The 20049-nt window shown below is 42.5% G+C and overlaps 1 non-coding gene across 1 annotated transcript; it reads left to right on the top strand.

Moving 5' to 3' along the window:
- Window positions 1-4676: 4676 nt before the first annotated feature.
- Window positions 4677-4750, top strand: Trnas-cga. Its single transcript has one exon. It is a non-coding gene; the product is annotated as a tRNA-Ser (tRNA).
- Window positions 4751-20049: the final 15299 nt, after the last annotated feature.

Here is a 20049-nt window from a genome sequence, read left to right as displayed (position 1 = left end):
GACTGGGGAAAAGTTAACAGCCTTTTAGAATATTTGGAACAGCTGGACACAATAGAAAGCCAGTTGGAATGTTGGAACAATAATCATACAAATACAATTATGGACAGTAGACGAGACTAAACTAACAATCAGTTTATGGGACAAAGAGAACAGAGACACGAATATAATTACCAATATAACAATAGATCAAGACATAGCTGGAGAGGTGGTAATAGAAGTATTCCTAACAGAAGTCAGGACACTCAACAATTTCATAACAACATGCAGAGGGAAAACTGATACACTTCACAAGAGAGGCTTGTTCTTCTGAAGCTGTTGCAATCAAGCCAGTATCACTGAAATCCCTCCCATATGATTAGGTATGATAAAGGTGATATGATGATGACTGATTTATTAGATGGGAATGAAAGCATAGCTAAAAATCGCATCTGACCAAAGCATTGTGGCACGATAGGTGACTTACCAGTAGATCACAATTGTGGATTTGGGCAGTGAAATTTGTGTTGCGGACCAGAATTTTTTAACGACCTGTAATTTGATGCATGTATTCCTGATGCTGCTGGTCATGGGAGTGAAGATGATGGGAATTACAGGAAAAAAGAGTAAAGCAGTAAAGGCAAAAATACGAATTCAGTTTACTATCAGCACATATAAATTTACTTACCCGATGTTCCTTGTATCTGATTTAAACATCCCTATCCTTCTGGGAATGTACTGGCTATTAGATTCTAAAGTTATTTTAAACTTTTCTACAGGATCTGTAACTTTTCCATATGGGGACAATCAGCAATTAGTATCATTACCATTCGATTCCACAGCAATTAGTCACATGAATGTAATACTCATGTAGTAACTGCAATACATCAAAGGGAGATACATAAAGGCCCTGCATATATGGAAACAATATCAGTGGAGGATATAGTAGGTAATATTGATAAATTGTTAGGACTTAATGCAAGGAGAAAGTAGACATTATTCAATTGCTTACCATTCATAAAGAGATATTTTTGTTGAAATCTGGGATAATTGATCTCCTGATCCATTCTATGTGGGACCATACAAGATACTAGTAGCATTAAAGGACATCATAAGGCACAAAAATAATAGGATGATAAACAGGGATGTAATTGAAATATCTAATAATTGTTATAGTAACCCACTAGTTGCTGTTAAGAAACCAGATGGAATAGTCAGACCAGTGTTTGATGTGAGAACACTAAACAGGATAATAGAACCAGAAGGAGACAGACCACTCATAACAGATGAGTTGTTGACAAGATTTGCAGGGATGAAGTACAATAGTACTATGGATTTAACATGTGGATACTGGCAAATAAAACTGCATGAGACATCTCACAAATGTACAGTATTTCTGTTTGAGGGTAGAGCTTATCAGTTCAGGGTTCCACCATTTGGATTCAACATCTCAGTGTTGGTCTTCATAAGAGCTCTTGATAAAGCAGTTGGAGATAATCTGAAACACAATATATTTATTTATATACGTAGATGACAAAGCAATTATATCAAAAACCTGGGAGGATCAAATATACACATTGGATAAACTAATACCTCAATTATATTCACAGGAAATAATCTAAAACTATCTAAATCTCAATTCGGCAGGACTGAAGTTAAATTTTTAGGACATGTGATAAACAGAGAAGGGATGAGACCAGACTCGCATAAGTTAGATGCAATTAGTAAATGTTTGCAATCATCAAAAAAAAAAAAAAAAACAACTGTGAGCATATTTTGGTATGGCTGGATTTTACAGAAAGTTTTTGAACAAATCAGTCCTAAATGCACGACATAAGACAGTTATTGAAACAATATTCAGTGTGGTGATGGACACAAGAATGCACAGCTGAGTTCTTAGCTATCAGGGACAATTTAGTATCAGCACCATTACTGGTGCATCCTGATTTCAGCCAACCCTTCCATCTTGCAACAGATGCCTCGGATTATGGCCTCAGGGCCCAGCTGTACCAAGAAACATGATCAAGTGTTATAGCTGAACACAAACTTGTAGCGTTTGCATGCTGTATGCTCACATATACTGAAATAAATTGTGGCATAACAGAAAAAGAGACATTAGCAGTAGTACGGGCTTTTAAAATGTTTAAATACCTATTAGCAGGACACAAGACTACTGTCCACAGTGATCACAAATCATTAACATTGCTCTTAAAAAGTAAGCTGATACACAGTAAGCTCACTAGGTGGGCATTGTTCTTGCAGGAATTCAATTTTTCTATAAGTTACCTCAAAGGCAAGGAAAATATAGTACCGGGCGCATTGTTGTGCTCTCCAACAGGTTTACCACCACAAGATTTCAGAGACTGTGGCACTTTTCCAGAGTATTTTTTTCTTTTAACAAACAATTTAGATAGGGATTTATAAATTTCTGTCATAACCTGCAAACAGAGCAACATGGAGATCAAGCACTACTTAAACATATTCAACAGTTGGAAAATAGGGCTAGCAAGTTCAACACCAGGTGGAAGCTTCAAAGAGGCATACTATTCCACAAGAGTCACACTTTGAGTAACTGGTTGCTCTGTATTCCCTTCAACTGTATTGACTGAACAACATGGTACATATGTCTAAGATATCTTCACTTTGGCCCTAAGAAAAGTATCATGGACATTAAAAAGCTTTATTACTTTAAGAACATGCATGAATGAGTTAAAAAAATTTACAGCAGTGTGAGACATATCGAAAGTGAAAATACAGATGACAAAACTGCACACCTTACTTCATCCGCAATACCCAGTGAGTTATGGGACCTAGTAGCAGTGGACATCTACGTTCCACTGCTTCGGGGGCAGAGAAGAATGGAGTTCATTTTTGTTGTTGTGGAATGCTGGTCAAAATTAGTTAAATTGTATCCATTGAAAGAAGCCACTATGCTTAGTGTCATACTGAAGCTGAGTGATCATTCTTTAATACAAGTAGGGAGATCGAAACATTTGTTGTTGGATAATGGCATACAATTTACAGCAAGGCAATTTAAAGAGTTCCTTGCATGGGAAAAAATCAATCATATCCTCATATTGTGGTACTGCCCACAGGCTAACCTCACTGAATGTGTGATGAGGAAATTAGGAAGGTTATGTCGAAAATATTGTGCCGGTAAACACTCTAAGTGGATTGAGATGGTGAGAGATTTTGAAAGGATACTGAACAAACTGGCCCATTTGTTTACCAGGGTAGCACCCAGAGAGATTTTAGGCAAGCAAATCAAAGGTGAACCTTCATTGAAGTATATCGACTGGCCTGACGAGAATGTGTGGATTACTCCAGCATCACAATCAAATATCAAAGAGCCATTAATTAAAGCAGGTAATGAGAGAAAAAAACAGATGAGAAAGGAGTGCCCCAATAGTGCATAAATTAAGGGGCTTGATATTAGTAAAGAAGCATATTAGAAGTTCAAAAAATGATGGACTAACATCTAAGTTTCAACATTTCTATGAAGGGCCATATGTAATTACAAGTATACCTCACCCAAAAGCAACTGTGCTAACCGATTCAATTACAAGGAAAGAAAAGTGATGTTTAACATGCAAGATGTAAAACCCTTTGTAGTCAGTGAATGATAAATTCTTCAATATGTTATGTTCAAATTTTAGGCAAAGTGAGATTCAACAAAACCCTACAACCTGTCTTTAGGTCAGGGCATATGAAGTCAAGGGCAAGGAAGTACTCAACGACAGTCCATAGCTAAAGCAGTGAAGAGATGATATATGAGCTGAATGGGTTGGCAACTATGAAAGTCATGGCTGATATAAAACTGTGAGGTACCTGGTAAAGGAGAATTAAGTATTAATGTTACAGATACTAATAAAAATAGTTATTAAGTGTCCAGTGGGGTTTCCTTTTAAGATTTGAAATTTCTACACTTTTTTTAACCTTTTGTTTGACTAGGGTATATTACTTAAGATAACATTATTGGTTCAATAAATTTAGATTATAGATAGATGGTATTAGCATTAAATGGGGCATGTCAAAGAAACTTTAGTGGATAAGAAGATGTAATCCAAGGCAGACCGTCAGGAATGATATCTCCTGGTTTCTACTGGGAAGAGAATTCAGACCTGTATGGCATAATTCAAACTTAATCGACAAAACTTTTTTTTTAAGAAAATAATGGTAATAAATGTGATGATCCTAAGGAGCCAACAAAATGTGAGATATAACAGTATGGGGATGTATACTAGAACAGAATGAGATTTTCACTCTGCAGCGGAGTGTGCGCTGATATGAAACTTCCTGGCAGATTAAAACTGTGTGCCCGACCAAGACTCGAACTCGGGACCTTTGCCTTTCGCGGGCAAGGGCTCTACCACCTGAGCTACCGAAGCACAACTCATGCCCGGCCCTCACAGCTTTACTTCTGCCAGTATCTCGTCTCCCACCTTCCAAACTTTACAGAAGCTCTCCTGCGAACCATGCAGAATCTGCCAGGAAGTTTCATATCAGCACACACTCCGCTGCAGAGTGAAAATCTCATTCTGGAAACATCCCCCAGGCTGTGCCTAAGCCATGTCTCTGCAATATCCTTTCTTTCAGGAGTGTTAGTTCTGCATGGTTCGCAGGAGAGCTTCTGTAAAGTTTGAAAGGTAGGAGACGAGATACTGGCAGAAGTAAAGCTGTGAGGACTGGGCGTGAGTCGTGCTTCGGTAGCTCAGATGGTAGAGCACTTGCCCGCGAAAGGCAAAGGTCCCGAGTTCGAGTCTCGGTCGGTGCACACAGTTTTAATCTGTCAGGAAGTTTCATATCAGTGCACACTCCGCTGCAGAGTGAAAATCTCATTCTGGAAACATCCCCCAGGCTGTGGCTAAGCCATGTCTCCGCAATATCCTTTCTTTCAGGAGTGCTAGTTCTGCATGTTTTGCAGGAGAGCTTCTGTAAAGTATGGAAGGTAGGAGACGAGATACTGGCAGAAGTAAAGCTGTGAGGACCGGGCGTGAGTCGTGCTTCGGTAGCTCAGATGGTAGAGCACTTGCCCGCGAAAGGCAAAGGTCCCGAGTTCGAGTCTCGGTCGGGCACACAGTTTTAATGTGCCAGGAAGTTTTTATACTGGAACAGTGAGAACAGTATGAAATAACTGCATCTAAGAATCAAGATTTTGTTATATGAACAGTTGATGACATGAGAAGAGAAAAAGCTTATAGAGGTCATGGCAAATGAAGAGTGGTTTTATGAACAGATAGTTTCTATCAGCAGTAATGTAAGACGTAATTTGGCAAAAAGCATATGTTGTGAATAAATGAGTAGTGCTTAAGTTACAGGATGCCCTCAATTGTTATCAACATGTGCATAAGCAGACACAATCAGACAACCTTGAGGGGTGGCAGATGTAATGGTGCAAATGCACTTGGTGGTCAATAAAAATTGGTGATAAGCATCCTTATTGCAGATCTGAGATTGCGAGATTGTGTGTGCATTTGTGTTTACAAAAATATATATAAAACTGAGAATTGAACTGAAAAATACTAGATTTAAGTAATAATAGCTAAAAGTAGGTTAGGTTTTGTTTGGGTGGTATGGTAATTTACGCTGGAGATATTCCAGGAGCACCAGACAGTTCCTCATAACTTCAGAGCAGGCAGGGCTCACAATCTGCAGAGCAGTGCGGCTTGCCTGGTAAATAACGAGACCAGTAGAAAACACTGAAGTGGATTTGACTCAGAAACATCATGAGAGTCTGTTCTTGTCATGGATTTTATAAAGTTATTGTCAATCAGAAATTAAACCAATTTGTACTTGGATTAGTAAACCATTGTTTGGAAACCTACCAGCACCTGTTATAATGTAACAGTTGTTATATCACAGGAGAAGTCTGCTGGAAGGTGGGATACCTCTGAAATGAGTAAGGGGATTGTATCAAGAAGGAGAGAACCCTTGCATATTTTAATCATTGACATAAAAGATAGCAATATTAGTTGACACAAAGATACAACAATCAAAGAAACAAGTTTGTTTCAGTGAGAGATGGGTAACTAAAAAATAGACGGCATTATAAGAAATATTTTATGAAAATACTTCCTACTTCCACAAGGATTCCAAAAACCCACCACAATTTTAAAGGGGGTGAAATTATCTAAATCGAACAATTAACAAATTAACTAAGTATTCCAGTGGGCATTTTTCGACTCTGAAAAAGCCAGGCTACAAAATTATAGCACTGAGTTTTGGAAATAAGCGCTATTTAAAATTCAAACTTTCTCAATGTGAAAACGTTGAATATGAATCACTTTTTAAATGTGAAGTTTTTGCAAAAATAAAACATTTTTTAACGAACAGGAGAATGAGGGCTTTTAAATGAACTAACTTGATTTAGAAACAAACAGCTATTTGCTCACTGAAAATTTCATGTCAACATGTTTTTCATGAATCCTAAATTATGCATATTTCTTCAGAAGAAGTATTTCCAGAAGAGCTATTATCATTATCATTAGAAGTCTGAAAACTACCCAAGGCATAATAAATTTCAATCAACTAAGTATGGATGATGAATTATGTAGTTATTTTGTGTAGCCACTGAATACACACCAGCTGCAACATAGTCGTGTATACAAACAGTGATCCATACTGAAAAATAGTTTTTATTCCAGTCTTTGATCACAATATCAATGCTTTTGCGGATGACCAGTTTCAGTCCATAATGACCATCCTCAGATCTACAATATATGAATAACTACACCTATTGAGCAGTGTGTCTTTCAACACAATACAGCAATACGTATCACAACATACTATCATGCAACCAGGGAAATGTACAGATAAATATGGTAAAATGTACTTTTTCTACACCATGTCCTAAAGTGATAAGGCCATAATGGCATCATCAAAACATATAAACATAATCAGGGTAGCATTGTCACATAGATCTAAAATAAGGTGCAGAATAGGCCACATTGTCTATACAGTCATTATCGAAACTGGCTACTGAAGTACAGTAGCTACCAGAAATCTGTTTGCTTACATCCTACCTAGATGTCGCTACTGTGGGCTTAGATATAGTCATCATTTACACAAAAAGTCTGCTACATGTATTTTACCTAACGTGTTTTTATCAGATTATGTTTTTTGCATAAATGATGACTACATCTAAGCCCACAGTAGTGACATCTAGGTAGGATGTAGGCAAGCAGATTTCTGGTAGCTACTGTACTTCAGTAGCCAGTTGCAATAATGACTGTGTGGACGATGTGGCCTATTCTACACCTTATTTTAGATCTATGTGACAATGCTGTGCTGTTTATATTTATATGTTTCAACAATGCCATTAGGGCCTTATCACTTTAGGACATGGTGTAGAAAAAGTACGTTTTACCACATTTGATTTGTACATTTCCCTGGTTGTATGATAGTATATTGTGATACGTTTTGCTGCATTGTGTTGAAAGACACACTGATCACTAGGTGTATATATTTGTATATTGTAGATCTGAGGATGGTCATTATGGACTGAAACCGGTCATCGTCAAAATAACTGATATTGTGATCAAAGATTGGAATAAAAAACATTTGACTCAATATACACTTTTAACAAAAGAAGATTGAGCAAAGGAAAACAATTATAATAATGTAAGGAGTGGTATGAGAACAAGTAGCATGGTTTTACGTTGCTCTGCTACATGCTCGTGGATATCAGCATCCAACCAAGCTCATGGCTTGTAACAGCGCACAAGCTGCTAGACAGATTGTGTTTTTAATAGTTAAAAGAGAAGAGGGCAGCTATGGGAAAGTTTCACTTTTCTCCATTCAAAAGGGGTTAGAAGGCACTGCTATCATCCTAAAAATCTATAAAGTGACTGAGAAATGTTTCACTGTTGGTTGGAACATCTAGTTCTCAACAAGCAATGAACCTCCAGGTAGTAAAACGCTTGAAGGAATATGCCATTAAAACAGAGCTACACAGCACCCTCAGCTATAGCAAAGGATTTGTATCATGCAGGAGTATTATAAACATTCCCAAAGAAGAATGGGAAGATGAGTGGGTGCAAGAAGCTGTTACTGACATGCAAAATATGATGAAAAGGGTAGATGACGAATTGGTGCAAGATAATGTCTTTATTCTTACATTCAGCACCACAACACTTCCAGAGTGTATTATGGCAGGTTACATTTGCTTTAACATGAGGCCTTATATATCCAGCCCTATGCACTGTTTTAAATGCCAGTGCTTTGGGCACTTTGCCCTGGCATGTAAGGGAGCAGCCAGTGGGAGCAAACTGATAAGGCAATACATGAAGGAGTTTGTTCATCTCCTTCAAAGTGTGGTAATTGTTCAAGGGCTCACCATGTCTGCCTTAAAGAAAAATGGATACAAGAGCTAAAAATAATGACGGTGGGGCATGTCACACCACCGGATACACGCAGCAGCAGATGGGGCGCCAGTGTTCCAGTCCATGGCAGGTTGCTGGCTCGACTGAGGCCAATGTGGGGTCCACAGCCAGCCAGTGGTGGGTCATGCCATGGCAAGGGCTGCAGATTCAGCTGCCGGATTGCAGGTTCTTGTTGTTGCCGCGACCCAAGCCATGCCGGTGGGGATGCACAGGGGGGAGGGGAGGCCACATTGCAATTGCCAGCGGACGGCACTGAGGTAGTGCGGGACGAAGGCTGCTGAGTCGGCTGCCGGCACAGCCATGACATCATCATATCATTGCAGCCGTACAATGCCGACACATTAGCAGAGCACTTGACGGGTCGCTGAGGTGGCATCCTCAGCATTGTGGGACCCAGTGAGGCAGACTGAGGGGAACACGGCACTGTAGTTGGAAACAATAAATCACTTGGAAAGCTCAGATGAGTCTTAATATGGTGCCTTCTACCCCTTCCCACTACATTTGGTGTCAGAATAGCAGACGTCATCTGTACAGTACGATGTTCAAGCCCACCGCCTGCATTACAGTCACAAAATGTGGTGAGTGTTGACCAATTTTTCTTTTTGAGTGTTGGACGTTCTTTTTTTTTATGTTTTTGAGTATGGTTCATGGCAGTGATTGTAGATGTTTTGTGTGGGCATAGTATTTTTGTTGTCAGAGTAAGTGTTAGTTTAATGGGAGAATAAGTTTTTTTTCATGGCATTTAATTACCTTTCTATTGGTTTGAGTATGCTGATACTGAGTATGATGGTACTGAGGTGTAGGGAGTTGGGTTATTATTGTACTTAATTGTTTTGTTTTGAGATTAACAGGGAACGAAAGCAACACAATGGCAGGGTCAGGGATGCAAGGTGTGTCGGTACCAGAAGCGGTAAGGATTTTGTTGGAAAAGGTAGTACAGTTGACAGTGGACAATACGCAGTTGAGGAGTGAGCAGGAAACTGCATCGGATCAGTTGTTATTGCCTAGGATGCCACAGCAAGAGATTAATCCAGCTGCTGCGAGTTTGATTATTCCGTTTTCTGGCAAGGCATCTGAGGATGTGTGTTTGTTTGTGGGTGACTTGGAAACTCCAGCTGTGATGAATGGTTGGTCTGATGAACAGTTGTCACATGTAGCCAAGATTAGATTAACGGTTGAAGCAAAGACATATGTATGGTGTTCTGGGGCCTTAAGGAAGCCAGGACAGTTTAAGCAGTTGAAGGAGGGGCTTTTACAAAGTTACAAGAAACAGAACAGTGCTCGGTACTTTAGGGAGAGGTTGAGTACAATGACGAAGAGACAGGGGAAGACAGTAGAGAAATTTGCGGACATAATGAGAGAAATTAATGAGTACACTTACGAGTTGGGTCAGAGTGATGAAGCAAATGGTGTTCTGTTGCAAGAGGCCAAGCAAAGGGTACTTGATATATTTTGAGGGGGTTACCAGTGCATATGTCGCAGAAAGTGTGTGAAGGGACTCCGAAAGATTTGTATTCGGTCATTCAGCTGGCAATCCAATGTGAGGAAATAGATGCGGCAATGGCGGTACGTCATAGACAAACAGTGTTGCAGTGGGTATAAAATGTTATAAGTGTTGTCATATGGCACATGTACAAAGGCAATGTAACCAGTCACCAAGGAATGGAGGAAGGGCTGGAAATCAGCAGCGTGGAGGATGGAGAGGTGGAGTTAGTAGAGGTGGACAAACGTTAAACAGCAGAGGGGGCCCAAGACCCACCTAAGGGAGCTCCAGTTTAATTTCAATGCTACAAATATGTATGCAGATGTGGAATATTCAGAGGTAGGATCCATAGGAACTAAAACATTTAAGATTTTCTTGGACACAGGGGCGCAAGTGTCAATAGCTACTAAGAGTTTAATGGGATGAAGGAAGTTAGACCCACCACGTTATAGGTTGTGTGGAGTGGGGGATAAGAAGGTCACACCTTTGGGGTCAGTGACAGGTGATTTTTGCATAGGGAAAGTCCAATTTGATGCATGCATGGAGATAGTACCATGGGTAAGAGAGGGCTACGACATGGTCCTGGGAGTAGATTTCTTACATCAACATCATGCCAAATTGACCTTGGACAACGAACTGCGGAGCTTGGTGGAATGTTATTTCAGCTAGGGAAAACTGTTGTCGATACAGAGCTGTCGCAAGGAGCGTTCAACATTATGAACAAACCAATTGAACCGCGTACATTAGCATTAAAGCTTAACTCGCATGAGTATGTGTTTGTCTGGTGGCACCGGGAAGTCGCTTTGGGTAAGTGTGGAGTCGAATCTACCTGTGGGTATGGTGTGTGTTGTTGAACCATTGGAGGATAACGAATTTTTGGATCCATTAGGTTGTTTTGTGAAACGTAGTATTTTATGCGTACAAGAGGGAAACGACAGGCGAGTAGTCCCCGTGAACATGGATAATTTTAGTGCTGTAGATGTGAATCTGATAAAAGGAGTTTTAGTAGCGAATTTGGATGTATCAGACGATGAAGACTGGTGTTCAAGAGGTAGACGTAGTGATCAACCACTAACTGCCAATAGAACTGCACTGTGTAACAAAGTTAAGCATTTGAAAGGAGAAGAAAAAGAGCATATGGAAGAATTGTTGTGGGAATTTAAGCATTTGTTTTTTCCGCAAGGGCCGTTATCAACAACTCCATTAGTTTAACAAAGGAGACCAACAGGTAACGAAGCACCTGTTTACTGTGAACCATGCAGAATACCAAGGTATTTGCAGCCGATTGTGGAGCTTTCATTGATCAGTAACTTGCGGAAGGTATTATAGAGTATAGTAATAGTTGCTGGGGAGCAGGCATTGTCATCATGCCTAAAAAATCTATGTATGGAACTAAGAAATACAGGTTCTGTTGTGACTACCGATAACTCAATAACAAGACAGTAATGGATGCATACCCCATTCCAAACATATCAGAGACTTTGGATCACTTAGGTCAGTGCCAGTACTTTTCTACGATAGATTTGACAAGTAGTTATCATCAGTTAGAGGTGGCTCCAGAGGATCGTCCAAAAACTTCTTTCTCTACTCCTGGAGGCCATTACCAGTACATCAGAATGCCATTTGGTTTGAAAAATGCTCCGGCAACGTTTCAGAGGTTGCTGGAGAGTATCTTGAGGGGTTTGAAACCATGGCAGTGCCTTGTCTATTTGGATGACAGAGTGTTTTCAAGTAATATGGAGCAACATAGACATAGGTTAAGGGACGTCTTTATGAGGTTAAGAGCAGCTCATTTGACATTAAGCCTGGAGAAGTGACATTTTGCATTAGAATAAGTAAAATATTTGGGTCATATTATCTGTAAGGACGGAGTGTGAACAGATCCGAGGTTGGTACAGGCTGTAAGGGATTTTCAGGAACCGAAAACAGTTAAGGAGGTGCAGTCATAAATCAGAATTTGCAATTTCTATTGAAAGTTCATGAAGGGCTTTGCAGATGATGTGATTGTTATGGAAGGGTGTGAAATTTGAGTGGACAGAAGAGTGTCAGAAAGCATTTGACAAACTGAAAGAAATGTTAACATCAAGTCCAGTTCTTGTGTTTCCAGATTTTGAAAAGGAGTTTATATTAGCACACAATGCATTGAATCAAGCATTAGGATGTTTTCTTAGTCAGGAAATTGATGGGAAACAACATCCTGTAGCCTATGCGTCTAGGAAGTGGAATGCAGCAGAGAAGAATTACTCAACAACAGAGAGAGAGAGAGTTGCATAGCATAATCTATGGAATCACATTTTTAAATGTTATTTAGATGGGATAAGATTTCGGGTAGTGACAGATGATGCAGCATTGAAGTGGTTGTTGGGGTTGAAGGAACCATCCACTAGACTCGCTAATTGGGCTGTGAGGCTTAGTGAATTCAACTACGAGGTGGTGCACAAGCCTGGGAAGAAGCACGGTAATGCGGATGCACTGAGTAGAAAGGTGGTAAAGGTAGAAGTCATAGGTTATGACCTAGCAGTATGGCAAGAATTGTAGGATGTGGACAACGATTGTAAATTGTATTGGACACAGGCAAAATTTAATATGTATGATGGTTTTCTGTGCAGGGAAATGAAGTTAGGACCAAGGGTAGTAGAGCCAGCGAAGCTGAGGGATGAGGTTTTAAAGGAAGCACATGATCACATGTTATCTGGTCATGGAGGATGTAGAGCGATGAATAGGACAGTGGTGGAGAGGTACTGGTGGAGAGGTAGGAAAGTAGATGTAGACCAGTATGTCCAGAATTGTATACCATGTGTGCAGAGAGCAGATTTGAGTCGGAAACAAATACAGCTACAACGATTGCCGGAAGCGACATGTCCATTCTCTATGTTGGGGATCTATGTCTTAGGACCTTTCAGGCGAACACCATTGGGGAACAGATTCGTTCTGACAATAATATACCATTTTTCGAGGTATGTGGAGATGGTGGCTATGCCAAGAATTGTATACCACGTGTGCAGAGAGCAGATTTGAGTCGGAAACAAATAAAGCTACAACGATTGCCGGAAGCGACATGTCCATTCTCTATGTTGGGGATCTATGTCTTAGGACCTTTCAGGCGAACACCATTGGGGAACAGATTCGTTCTGACAATAATATACCATTTTTCGAGGTATGTGGAGATGGTGGCTATGCCAAGAATTGTATACCACGTGCGCAGAGAGCAGATTTGAGTCGAAAACAAATACAGCTACAACGATTGCCGGAAGCGACATGTCCATTCTCTATGTTGGGGATCAATGTCTTAGGACCTTTCAGGTGAACACCATTGGGGAACAGATTCGTTCTGACAATAATATACCATTTTTCGAGGTATGTGGAGATGGTGGCTATGCCAAATCAACAGGCAGCAATGGTCGCACAAGCATTAGTGAACAACTGGATTTTGAAGTTTGGTGTACCGGAGACAATAGTTACTGACCAAGGGACCAACTTCATGTTGGATTTAATGAAGGAACTGTGTAAATTGTTGAATGTAAAGAAGTTGAGGATGAGCGTGTTGCATCCACAGGCCAACAGAAGGACAGAACGGGTACACAGAACAATCGGGAAGATGCTGAGTTTTTATGTGGATTCTCATCACCATCAGTGGGATGAGTATTTGAAGCATATTGTATGCACATACAATGCAAAAGTCCATACCAATACCGGTTTGTCTCCATATGAGGTAGTGTACGCGCAAAAAATGCCATCACCATTTGATTTAGTGAAGCTACAGAAAGAAAAGAAAAGTGAATCTGTACATCAATTCGCGAGGCCAATTCAAGATGTTTGGAAACAGGTACAAATCACAAATATGAAGGCTTTGGAAAGGTAGGAAGATGCTGTGAAATGGAAAGGAAGTTTACTGCAGTATAGAGAATGGCAATGGGTAATGCTATCCAGCCCATATACGCAGTTGTTGAAACCATATCCCCCATTAATAATAAGCTCCAGCTGCCAACTAGAACAACGATAGTACACATTGTGTGGTTACGGCCATTTAAGGGTTGTCCAGATGTGATTCCAGGCATGTCACAGGAAGGGAAGAGGAAGAAAGAGAGAGTGAAGAGAGGTGCTAAGCATAGAGAAAACCAGGAAGATAGAGTACAATATGAAGTACCACATGCTTTGTGATCCAGAAAGTAGTAGAGTATTTGTAGTTTTTTCTGTTTTATTGTTGTATATCATTGGGTTTGTGTAGATTAATTAGGCATTGTATTTTCGTATATGTATTTTCGAGTATTGTGATCCTGCTAGGGGCAGCAGTCTTTTTGAAGAGGGAGGAAGGGTGATGGTGATCCCTGTCCTCAGGTCATTGAAAAGGGGAGCGTTGAGCAAGTTGGTAGAAGTAAAAAAAAAACTGGGGAGGTATTGCTGATCTTGGCAGTTAACAGCCGGTACACTGAGATGACAAGGGAGGAATTACGGAGCTGCCATAGAGGGAAGGTAACGGTATGTTACCAATCCGGACACATGCATGGTGCAGTTATTTTTAGCCAGGAGGAAAGATTTGACTGTACGAGGGAGCCAAAATTGAGCTTGCAACTGGTCGGGATGCATTGGATCTTCTCCACCTAATAAAAATTAATAGTAGTAGCAAGTTGTTTTGAGCAGGGAATATTTGCCAAAGCAAAATGTATAGAGCTCAAGGGGAGCAGAATTTTAATCAATGGAACTGTGTGTAACACAATAGGACCAACCTTCCACCTGCCAGCGTCAATTTCAGGAGTCACGCAATTGAATGTTACACAGAGACAGCTGTACTGGCCAGAAGCAACTTTAGAGTTTTTGCCAAGGCAGAATCTGACCTTGTTAAATCAAACTCTGGAGTCAGGTCTGTTGAGATCCGTAAACCAGTTCATTTTAGACCAAGAGGGGTGCACATCAGCCGAACAGCTTGTGCAACATGTCACTCAGTATAGGGAAAGGCAATAGCAAATAACAATCATTTTGAGCACCTCTGTGCCAAATGTCTTCGCAGCCTTTATTATGTGTTGTTTTCATTCTGATCAGGCGGAGAGCCAATTCCAAGAGGGAACCAAGGGTAGTGCAAGTCCCAGTGGATTGGATACTGAGGGCGTGAGGTGTGTAGGTAAGGGGTTGATGAAGTAGTGGTCATCCAGTAAGGAATTTTTACGTTTTGTCTCATGTCATGTGTTTCAAGGGGCAACAGACCACATTTAAGTTTTCTAAAAATAAGGAAATACACTCCTGGAAATTCAAATAAGAACACCGTGAATTCATTGTCCCAGGAAGGGGAAACTTTATTGACACATTCCTGGGGTCAGATACATCACATGATCACACTGACAGAACCACAGGCACATAGACACAGGCAACAGAGCATGCACAATGTCGGCACTAGTACAGTGTATATCCACCTTTCGCAGCAATGCAGGCTGCTATTCTCCCATGGAGACGATCGTAGAGATGCTGGATGTAGTCCTGTGGAACGGCTTGCCATGCCATTTCCACCTGGCGCCTCAGTTGGACCAGCGTTCGTGCTGGACGTGCAGACCGCGTGAGACGACGCTTCATCCAGTCCCAAACATGCTCAATGGGGGACAGATCCGGAGATTTTGCTGGCCAGGGTAGTTGACTTACACCTTCTAGAGCACGTTGGGTGGCACGGGATATATGCGGACGTGCATTGTCCTGTTGGAACAGCAACTTCCCTTGCCGGTCTAGGAATGGTAGAACGATGGGTTCGATGACGGTTTGGATGTACCGTGCACTATTCAGTGTCCCCTCGACGATCACCAGTGGTGTACGGCCAGTGTAGGAGATCGCTCCCCACACCATGATGCCGGGTGTTGGCCCTGTGTGCCTCGGTCGTATGCAGTCCTGATTGTGGCGCTCACCTGCACGGCGCCAAACACGCATACGACCATCATTGGCACCAAGGCAGAAGCGACTCTCATCGCTGAAGACGACACGTCTCCATTCGTCCCTCCATTCACACCTGTCGCGACACCACTGGAGGCGGGCTGCACGATGTTGGGGCGTGAGCGGAAGACGGCCTAACGGTGTGCGGGACCGTAGCCCAGCTTCATGGAGACGATTGCGAATGGTCCTCGCCGATGCCCTAGGAGCAACAGTGTCCCTAATTTGCTGGGAAGTGGCGGTGCGGTCCCCTACGGCACTGCGTAGGATCCTACGGTCTTGGCGTGCATCCATGCATCGCTGCGGTCCGGTCCCAGGTCGACGGGCACGTGCACCTTCCGCCGACCACTGGCGACAACATCGATGTACTGTGGAGACCTCACGCCCCACGTGTTGAGCAATTCGGCGGTACGTCCACCCGGCCTCCCGCATGCCCACTATATGCCCTCGCTCAAAGTCCGTCAACTGCACATACGGTTCACGTCCACGCTGTCGCGGCATGCTACCAGTGTTAAAGACTGCGATGGAGCTCCGTATGCCACGGCAAACTGGCTGACACTGACGGCGGCGGTGCACAAATGCTGCGCAGCTAGCGCCATTCGACGGCCAACACCGCGGTTCCTGGTTTGTCCGCTGTGCCGTGCGTGTGATCATTGCTTGTACAGCCCTCTCGCAGTGTCCGGAGCAAGTATGGTGGGTCTGACATACCGGTGTCAATGTGTTCTTTTTTCCATTTCCAGGAGTGTATGTCATAGGTACTGACCCAAATAAGTTAAGATTTAGTTAAAGGTCGACTCAGTGACCGCATCTTTCCGAATGGGGGAATAATGTAGCGGCACTACCATTTGGGATAGGAAAAGTCAGTTTTGGTGTGATATTCCTGAGCACACAAGTTACAGCCAGGTGCTGGCCTGTTGACAGTAAGTTATGTTACCAGTGGTTTCAAATTAAAATAGAGGCTACAGGGGCGTAGAACCACCAGAAAAAGTACACGCAGCGGTTTGCATGGCACAAGTGGCAGGCAGAAGGGGCCCACTGACCAACCTAAGTGTTATGTGTATGTGACGCAGAGTGGTATGTTTAGCAAGATAGAGGTGCACAGCCGCATATAAAGAGGTGTCAGTTCACTAACAAAGCATTCAAGTGTGACAGCTCTTCTGGACGGCAGTGCGTGTCACACCACCGGCTACACGCAGCAGCAGATGGGGCGCCAGTGTTCCAGTCCACGGCAGGTTGCTGGTTCGACCCTCTGAGGCTAACGCGGGGTTCGCAGCCAGCCAGCAACGGGTCATGCCACAGCTCCCAACATGCACCAGAGACATCCAGGGCAGGGGCCGCAGATTCAGCTGCTGGATCGTGGGTGCTTGTTGTCACCGCAACTCAAGCTACGCCGATGGGGACGCACGGAATGGGCCACCTCGCAGTTGTTAGCGGGTGGCACTGAGGCAGCACAGGAAGAAGGCTGCTGAGTCAGCTGCCAGCACAGCCGTGATGTCGTCATATCACCACGGCCGTACAAGGCCGACACATTAGCAGAGCACTTGACAGGTCGCTGAGGTGGTGTCCTCAGCATTGTGGGACCTGGTGACACAGACCGAGGGGAATGCGGCACTGTAGTTGGAAACAATAAATCACTTGGAAAGATCGGACGAGTCTTCATGCGGTGCCTTCTACCCCTTCCCACTACACCACAGAATTTGGGGAGTGGACAGGATGCACCTGCTCCAGCTTTGTAATGCTTCAGTAATATCGCTGCTAGACTATGGGTGCACAGTGCAGGGGTCAGCAGACTTCTTACGTGAATATCACTGATGCTATCCATTATGAGGGGATCAGGCTGGCCACGGGTGCCTACAGGTCCAGCCCCATACCCAGTCTCTATACTGAGGCTCGGGAACCACAACTCACCACCTGGTGGCAACTTCTTATGGTGCATCCAGCACTGCTCCAAATTTGCCGGCATACCATATGGTTGCTAGTCCTTTTCTCAAATCATCCAGCTGCACCAAGGCCATTTGGAATTCACGTGAAGTTTGAGCTGGAGTCACTTGGTGTGGGGCAATGACAAACCTAAATCCAAAGCTGGAACTGACTGCCATCCTGGTTACTGAAGAAAACTTCTGCATTCTGACCCTAGACAGACTATCATGTCATCCTCTGCCAGTAGTGTCATTGGTTATGTTGTGGAGGTGCATATGGTCAGTACATGACTCTCTCAGTCTTCGTCAGGTTTTTTGACATTTTAACCACTACTTATCAGTCAAGTAGCTCTTCAGTTAGCTTCAAAAGGCTGAGTGCGTCCCATACCAGTCCTCCCACCACGGAAAAATTTGTGGAAGTACTGGGAATCAAACCTGGAACACACGCCAGTCAACCTCGAAGAGCCAAGAAGGCAGATGGTTGTTGCAGAGCCCCAGAGTAATTTTAGATTTGGTGACATAAAGGAGAAACTGCATCCCTGCAACTCTTTTTTAATACATTATTTTAGAACATTTTTTATGTGTACAACAACTAGGCAGCTGTGTTTGTGCATGGGTCTAAACACAGGGACTTCCTTGGCTGCTCTGATGTTTTCCACAATCATCTCCTCAAAATCTGGTTACTTATAGAATTCACTGTGTTCTATAGATCATTATATGGGATGTGTTGCAAATGCTCAATTCCTTGTCTGTTCTGTTTGGAGAAGGTGGTGTTCTTCTGCTGGGAACATGTGTATTGAGGGAAATAATATGGCAGATGTAATTGCTAAATCTACAGAGCAGGAACCAACTTGTTTTGCCAACTTATTTATTAAGGAAACTACGGTATACCACCAACAGAAACACACTCTTCAAAACCATCAAAACAATAAGGATACCTTCTGTGGATCAAGCAAATAACAACTAATTCCTACAATCAGAGTTCCCTTCAACTCTGTATCCATACAACTGTTCCATGACGAAGTCAGCTGTTAGCAGCTGGTAGCTAGCGTAACCCGACGGGAGCGACATATCATAATTGTTGTGGAAGAGGGTATGATCGAGGTGGCATATTGCGGAACCAGCTGAGCTCCTCTGCACTTGTCTAGTTGAGAACTGCCCACTGAATGGCCGGGTGCCACCTTATCTAGCCCCAGGTGGAAGGATATTTCCGGGACTATTTGCACACGCGTGATCACCAGGTAATAGTTCTTTTATTGTCACACCCCCTTCCTCTGCTGTTGGTTGATGCCCTCTGATGGACAGTGGCTGCATCTACGTGTTTGTTGTCAACTGTGGTACTTGCTGGTAAACAGTCTTGCATCGGCCAGACTTCGCAGCGGAGCCGGCAATCCGCATTGCTGGTCTGTCTGCGGTGTTGCTGCTGCAATAGGCATGTGTGGTGACTGCAGCAGTAATAGCCTTGAAGGTGTGTTGCAATAATTGGATAGTTCAATGTGCCACCCACTGACATGCCAGCATTGTACTGCTGAAGTACAGAGCCATGTGCAGATGGGAAGAAAAGTGGTTGCAAGTATGGTATGCTGGCAAATTTAGTAAAGCCAGCAGCTCAGCCATGGCATATCCCCTTCAAACCATGCAAAAGGGATGAAGTCCTTCTTCTCTGCACAGAGGGTATAGCCTTATGATGCATGTCTTCTTACTCCAGCAAGACATTCCACTGTGTGGCACTTGTGTACAGCATACAGTCCACAAAAACTTTGTTGACTGTGTTACACATTCAGACAAGAAAGCAGCACCTCATTTACTTACAGATTAGGCCTCTATTTTAACTGACAATGGCAAAAATGAGAGACAACTTTTAATGTTCTGTGAAATATTTTTGGGAAAAATTTTTAATGTGTTATCTGGAGGGCTGGCTCATCCATATTTTTGGAAGTGTTTAGCTAGCCACTTACCCCTCTGTAATTATTTTAGATCTTCTCTTTTATTACTTGGGTTTTAACTGCAAGTTCTAGAACATCTGACCAAATTAATGGTAGCTTAAAGGAAGTGAAACAGTGGGATTCTGCAGTGACCTTGAGTGGTATTGCGAAAGGCCACTACAAAACAAATCACTGGATGATTACCTTCATAACAACATGCTACCTCATATCGTGAACAAATTAAGGAAAAACTGACTTTTTAGCTGGGAGATTTTTCAACATCCTCCCTATAGTCTGGACTTGGGACCAAGCAACTTTTATTTCTTTCCCAAGATGAAGTCCTAGCTGGCTACTAAACACTTCACAACCAACAATGAGTTCAAGTATGCTGTCAACAACTGGCTGAAACACCAGTAGGCACCATTCTTTGTTAAAGGAATAACAACACTGGTGTC

This window comes from Schistocerca americana, chromosome 3 (genome assembly GCF_021461395.2).
Source record: "Schistocerca americana isolate TAMUIC-IGC-003095 chromosome 3, iqSchAmer2.1, whole genome shotgun sequence".
NCBI lineage: Eukaryota > Metazoa > Arthropoda > Insecta > Orthoptera > Acrididae > Schistocerca > Schistocerca americana.
Note: the sequence above shows the minus strand (reverse complement) of the source record. Positions and strands in the feature narration are given on the sequence as shown.